Below are 7,539 nucleotides of genomic sequence, written 5' to 3'. Positions count from 1 at the left end.
GAAATCATGAAAAGTGAGATCTTAGCCAAATTGGAAACAGGTGGAGGTCTAAGGAAAAAAAATTGGTAATAAATCTGAAAATCGGGTTAACAAACACACCTTCCGTATTTTGGTCATATCTCTCTCATATGATCTCGGATTGTGGTGATTCAAAATGCTGTGGAAAGATATAAAAATTATCTACAACTTTATACTTTTGCGGTTTTCCAAAATCCAAATGAATAAAGGCCAAATTGATGGGTAAAGAGAGGGGATTCATTGTGTGCGGGAGACATAAAAGAGAAGCCAGCTACAGAGAAGAGGAGAAGACGGCGAACACGGATCTTGGCTCTCATCTATCTCATTGCTTAAGAAGAAGACCACATCTCTCTCTCTCTCTCTCTCTCTCTCTCTCTCTCTCTCTCTCTCTATGTTTCATCTTTATTTCTCTTATGAACTTTCTGATAATGAGTAGCTAGTTCCTTTTCTTTGGGATGTAGATGAACCATGCTTATTTCATTAATTTGATTGTTCTATATCTTCTAGTTGATTGTGTTTGAGTTTGGCCAAATATGTTCTATAGCTTAGCAAACTAAGCGTGCCAAGCTTTGGCGAAGGATGATAGTCTAGCGAAGATAAGACATATCTAGGAAGACCATCCCTAATTTGCTTTGAAGTGTAGAGTTATATCGGTTAGGGAAAAGCATTGGGGATTCGAAATCCCAAAGATCTTCATGTATTCATAGTTAAAGTTTTTGCATTAATTAATAGATTTAGTTTAAAGTTAGTTTTCTTGAATTCAATCTTAGTAACTTAGCCTTTTAGTTCCCCATAGTTCGACCTTGTACTTTCTGCTAGCTAGATTAGTATAGGATTTTATTTTTGATTGGTTAGCGATACGATCAAATTTTGGCGCCGTTGCCGGGGAACCAAAGCATGGTTGTTAGGATTGATTTTTGTCAATTAGGCATAATTCTTAGAACAATTTTAGTGTTTTTTATTTTTTTATTATTTAACTAATATCTTTTTCTGTTGTTTTGTAGGTAACTGCAAGAGTAGCGATTTGATAATTAGTTTAGGTTATCTTTTATTTCTTAGATATAATTATATTTAAGGCATTTCAATTGTAATATTTGCATTAGATTGGATTGTTTAGGTTAACTTTTAAAATTCCCCATCCCTCCGATCCCAAAGTTGTAATTCATGTTTGGAAGATCATGTGGATTGGGCTTCAAGTACGTCCTAAACTCTCTCTTTTGTTGTAGTTATTTTCTTTTAATTTTACTTATTTAGCCTTTTTTTTTTCTTTCCTGTGTCTATGCATGGTCGTCAATCCTAAACCCTGAGTTGACCCCACTTGATTTAGAGTTAGAAGAGACCTTGGCTAACCTTAAAAGGCAAAAAACCATGGCAAACTATGAGCCTCCAATGAGGCCCTTGAGTGAGCATTTCATTCCTATGACATATACTCCAGTTTCCTATATTAAGTTGCCTGAAATAGAGGCGGCTCAATATGAGATCAAATCTAGTGTGATTTAAATACTACCATCTTTTTATGGACCTGCCATTGAAGAGAGATCAAAGCACTTAGATGAGTTTTTAGAGGTGTCCTCCATAGTTAAAATTCAAAACCTCTCAGTTGATGCTTTAAGGTTACTTCTTTTCCCATTCTCCCTTAAAGATAGAGCTAAGCATTGGCTTCATTTGTTGGACAATGTTAAAATTTCTACTTGGGTAGAAATGCAATAGGAGTTCCTTAAAAAGTTCTTCCCCATTGGCCGTACCAATAGCATTAGGAGAGCGATAATGAGTTTCTCCCAACAAGAAGGAGAACAATTTTATGAGGCGTGGGAAAGACTAAAAGAATTACTTAGAAAGTGCCCCCACCATGTTGTTCCTAAATGGCAATTAGTTCAGTGCTTTTATGATAGTCTTAGAGGCCAACATAGGCAAATTGTTGATTCTTCTTGTGGTGGGACTTTCATGCACAAGAATGAGAATGAGGCATGAGACTTTTTGAGACCCTTAGTGAAATCTCCCAACACCATGCTTCAGCAGCTAGGACTGAGATTCCATCCATTTGGCAACAAAAAAGGAGTAGTCTATATGAGATCAATCCTACCATTGAGATGAGTGCTAAGGTTGACTTGCTATCTAAGAAATTGGATTATCTCTTGTTATTAGGACAACAAACCCCATCTCCACTTCCTACAAGTTCCTCTCCACTTAATCAAATTGAAGCATGTGCTTTATGTTCTAGCCTATCCCATCATGTCAGTGATTGCTATTTGGCTACACAATACCCTGAGTTTGTTAAGGAGCATGCACATGTGGCCCAAGGAGTCTTTAAATTGGGCAATGATCCATGTTTCAATACCTACAACCCAGGATGGCGAAACCACCCAATCTTTCATGGCAAAACTCAATGCCCAATCCCTTTAATCAAATACCTTATAGGCCACCTCCATTTAATATGCAACAAAATGCCTATAGGAATGAGCAACCATCATCTCCACAACCCTCACATAATTCATCATTTGAGGATAAGGTACTAAAAGCGCTTAGTGGATTAGACCAAAACACTCAATTGTTGCATTCCCATTCTCAATCCTTTAACAAATTGGAAACCCAACTTGGTCAACTCACTGATGCCATCAGTAGGAGGGAGGCTGGCTAGTTACCTAGTCAACCAATAGGTAACCCTAATCATCAAACTGGGTCTAGGAAAGAACAAGTCCAAGCAGTCTCTGTTGTGACACATAGTGGGAAGGAATATTATGCCCCTTTGCCTACTCCTAAGTCATTGCCTATTGATCTTGAGAGTCGAGAAGAGGTTGATTTGACCCATAAGACTGGTGATAATGCACACAAGCCTAGTAAAGAGACACCACCTGTGAGTATCTCCATCAATTTCCTCGTAAGGGGTTGCACATTCCGATTGTAGAGGGTCCTACTCCTAAATCTTACACTCCTAAAGCCCCCTTCCCTGAAGCTCTTGAGTCCTCAATTCTAGATTCTAGAAAGAATGCTAAGACGCAAGGGATGATTGATTTATTCCAACAAGTCCGTATCAATCTCCCACTATTAGATGCTATCAAGCAAGTCCCACCTTATGCTAAGTTTCTAAAAGATTTATGCACCCAAAAGCATAAGTTGAAGACCCAGACACCTAAAACTGTGCACCTAACTGAACAAGTCAGTTTGGTAATTTCCAACCAACTGCCCCCTAAACTTGAAGATCCAGGTACACCTTTAATTTCATGTTTCATTGGAGATTTATCCATAAGTAAAGCATTGCTTGATTTGGGAGCCAGTGTGAATATTTTACCTGGTTCAGTTTATGATAGGTTTGGTCTAGGAGATTTGAAACCCATTGATGTGATTCTACAATTGGCAGACCGCTCAATCAAACGACCTCATGGGCTACTTGAAAACGTTTTGGTAAAGGTTGAGGATCTATATTTTCCTATTGATTTTTTTATCCTAGATATGGACAATACAATTACCAATAAGTTATCACCAGTCACTTGAATGGCTCTTTTTAGCCACTGTGAATGCTTGCATCAATTGTGGATCAGGTGTCATAGACATATCATTTGGCAATAAGAAACTTAGAGTCAACATCTTCAATGCATCCTTAAGCCCAAATAGGGATGAAGAGTGCTTTGTGATTAACTTTATTGATGAGGTAGTGGCTAATTATACTCCAAACATGTTTATTGATGATCCCCTGCAGTATTACTTGCCATTTGGGGAATCTGACCTAAATATTGAGGAAGTCAACACATTGATGGACTCTCCACTTCTTTGGAGCAGTCACCATTCAAATTTAGATTTGAGCCTCCACCTCCATTGGCTGCATCTCATTGAGTCTGGCTGAAGACATTTAACTTAGTGCTTTATGAGAGGCAACCCATTTGTTTAGATGTTATTTCTTGTTCTTTTTCTTCTCTTTTCTTTGTTTTTTGTTAGGTTTTACTGTTGCGTGCTCTATCACGGTTTCAAACATCGGGTACACTCTTTCCTCTATTTGCTTCTATCATGCTTTTTTATATCTTGCATGCACTAAGGTCATTGCATAATTTAAGTGTGTGTGTGTGGAGGGGTGTCAACTTGAGTAAGACTCATTGATAGTTGGTAGAGCATTGTCACAAAGATAAAAAGTGCCCAATTTTTTTTCTGGCTTTGGTGAAATAAATGTTTTAATTCCTTGCTTAGATACAAAGTGAGAGTTCAAGTGTTTTAGAAATCCCATCTGATGTAATGAGCATCCTCTTGAGAGAATAGTAATGGGTTATACATTTTGAGATTGAGGTGGAATAAGAAAATAGGAACTCCAGGTAATCCGAAAGGTTTGATCATCTAGTTGTCTTGTATTGCCTTGTGCTTATGGTGACAAGTTGAGATGTTTAAATGTGAAGTGAATTGAAGTATAATGTGAAAAAAAAATGCTGAAGTTTAAAGTTTAGACCTCCTTCTTAGTAACCAGGTCTCCGTGTCACCAACATCGTTCCTCGCGTCAAACAGTTGGGGTGTCTTTGGTCCAGTCTTGGACTGTAGTCTGGTTGGTTTGAGTAAGTAAGTTCAAGGGGTATTCTACACCTTGTGAAATCCAACCCTATCCTAACCCTGACCTTGACCCGAAAACCCGGTTGTTTGTAGGTCCGAAGACCTGGAGTAAAAGAAGTAGCCAACTATGGGCCATCTCAGTGGAAGACATGGTGTTTGACCCAGAACCCATGGAAATTGATGATGGAGTTCCATACTTGGAAGTCTGTGCTGATCTGGAAAGGAAGCTGCAGCTTGTTGAAGATGAGTTAAGTTGATGGACTTAAAGTATAGTTGGACATGATTTGAAGGCATTTCTCTATACTAGGTAAGTCAAATGTTGTGCAGGGAGAAGCCCATGAGGTTTGGACTTGAGTTGGGCCTCCAATTCCTTGTTTGGGCTTTGCTGACCAGCTTGGTCGACTGCTTGGTCGATTGGGTCGATCGACCAACAGGTCTAGAAATCCGAGAAAATCCTCTGTTTAGGGTTTTTCACTTTCTATTTAAGTAAACGTCGTGTTTCTTAGTATCCTCTACCTCCAAAACTCTCAGAGAACGTGGGAAAACTCTTTCAAAGCTCTCTTTGGTGATTTCGAAGGATCTTTGCAAGATCTGAAGCTTCTCATCTCCGATCTGTCAATCCAAGGTTAGTGATCTCTTCTGTGTTGTGATTTATTCTTCTATGATCTTATTCTTGATTGAGACTATGAAGAAGATGTTGCATCCTTGCAACCATCTCTTCCATAATCTCCTTCCATTCTCAAGGTTTAATGACATTTACATTGATCTTCGCCATGATCCTTGTAAAACCCTCATGATCTCCCTTTTTGATTCACTTTCATAACATGATTGGATCTAATTTTCATGATGGACTTGTGTATGATATCTGATTATCTTCTACTAGGATGAGATCTGATCATCTCTAGTCTTTCCCATGGATTCATAGTATATTTTTCATCAAAAACTAGGGTTTTCACCAAATTAAGGAAGCATGATTTTAAATTGGAAGGTAGTGTTTTTAATCATTGTTATTGCCTAATCTATACACCTTTAGTGTTAGAATACTGTTCTAAAGGTTTCCTCCAAGTTTCGTAGAGTTTCGAATCTTGTAGATTGAGTTTTGGATCAAAATCCATGTTTTTGCTTCGTACTGACTCAGTTGGTTGACTGGGTCAGTATACCAATCAATCGACCAAGCAAGTCAGTAGCTCTGTTTTTCGCTCGATTTGATTCGTTTGATCTCCAATCTTCTAGGCTTCTTTCCTAATGTTGTATCTATGATTGTTTAGGGTTTATTTGCTAGGTTCGGAACCTCTCTCTTTGATCTTTGGATAATCATCAACGCTATGTTATGTAAGGACAGTTATTTTCATAATAACATAGATTGCGTGTATTTTAGTTTCTAAGGACGGAAACTCTTAGATTCGCTACTGATATTGTACTTTCTAATTATGATGTACTGCTGTAAGAACAGTAGCACCTTACTTATGTTTTCTTTTTCATTATTCAAGTATATATGTATGCTTACTCATGTATGTTGTTTAATGAATTGATCATGCTTTTACATATTCTTTTATATGATGAGATGTCGGTTATGTATGATATGACTGATCTGAAAATGTGTTTGAATAGGTATGATTTGGGATTGGGAAGTGTCCTTTTGACATTTTTGTCCTTGGACATCAGTGGAACTAGTATGGGATGTTTCCAATGATGCCCTGTGACACTTTCCCGAATTATTGATTATCATACCTAGGGCTTTCTAGCTGTGTTTGGTTAGAAATACCCCATTATATCATACCCAATTTGGAAGGGTATTGAGACCGAACGACCTGTGGTAGCAATGGGATTCATGGGCGCTCAAGACCGGTAACCAATCCGTGAGAGGACATGAGTCATATTGTGGATATTCATGAGAAGCCATTTACTGGTAGGGTTGCAAATAGTAGACTTGGGCTCATGGGCGCTCAAGACTGGTAACCAATCCATGAGGGGACATGAGAGCTTCCTGTCTGTTATTTGTGGATGACCAGTAGGGTTGATGAGTCCGTAGTCAGGGACTATGCTGACCCTAGTGTGAAGGATACCGGAAATGATCGCCAGAAGTGAGGAATGAACGTATCTGGATCTGAGTTGATGTAACTAAGTAGAAGACTTGCATTGGGCTAGGTTTTACCTTGACATGCGCTAGTACTTAGACCAATGGTGATGTGAGAGAGCGGTGACCTATACCCCAGCCATGGATTGTCCTGAGGGATGAAGGACCCACTACCAAACGGCGTTGTATGATGAGACCTTCCTAAAGATTATGGTGCTATGAATTAAAGCATGTCTGCCTATAGAGACCAGCATACATAGAGTTAGATTCATACATTCACTGTCTGTTTCATATCGCATTGCATCATGTTATGTTCTGAAATCATGTTATTTATGTTGTTGTGAATTAACTTGCCTTGCTGAGTTCATTCGAACTCACTCCTTTTTGTGCAATCTCTTTTGTTAGATTACTTTACAGGTACTAAATACTATGAAGGCCAATATGAAGAAGCACCAGTTGAAGAAGCGTACTACGCGCAAGGTGTTGGCGACAATGAAGTTCACATTGATGATCCCACGAGTGATCATGTTGCGTACTACGATTAGACCTAATGTGGTGTGGGAACGTTTGAGTTGGATTGATGAAGTCTATACTTATGAAGACGTTATCTATAGAGTAGAAGACTCTTAGTTTAGTTGATTTCCATTTCTTTATTTTCCTTTAAGAACAATATTATCTCTTTTTAGACTTACGTGTTACATTTCTGCTGTAATTGTGGAGTGAGATTCTGCTTCACTCTACTCCTTTTTATGTTTACATCTGGTACCATTTTTTTCCCGCACTCTTATTATACTGCCATTCATTTCCTTATTTGGATCTTTATTTATAATATTTACACTTTGATTATATCTATTTATGATTATGTTGTTGTCTATGTGGGAGGATGATTTCCTCGATACTTGATCTTCGGGGCT

General features: G+C 38.3%; 1 non-coding gene across 1 annotated transcript; it reads right to left on the bottom strand.

The window, feature by feature from the left end:
- Positions 1 to 1,767: 1,767 nt before the first annotated feature.
- LOC149008478 (small nucleolar RNA R71) lies at positions 1,768 to 1,874 on the bottom strand. The gene has a single exon (XR_016175356.1). It is a non-coding gene; the product is annotated as a small nucleolar RNA R71 (small nucleolar RNA).
- Between the last annotated feature and the right edge of the window lie 5,665 nt (positions 1,875 to 7,539).

Source organism: Hakea prostrata, chromosome 8, assembly GCF_041222555.1.
Source record: "Hakea prostrata isolate BN-2017 chromosome 8, UWA_Hpros_2, whole genome shotgun sequence".
Lineage (NCBI taxonomy): Eukaryota > Viridiplantae > Streptophyta > Magnoliopsida > Proteales > Proteaceae > Hakea > Hakea prostrata.
Note: the sequence above shows the minus strand (reverse complement) of the source record. Positions and strands in the feature narration are given on the sequence as shown.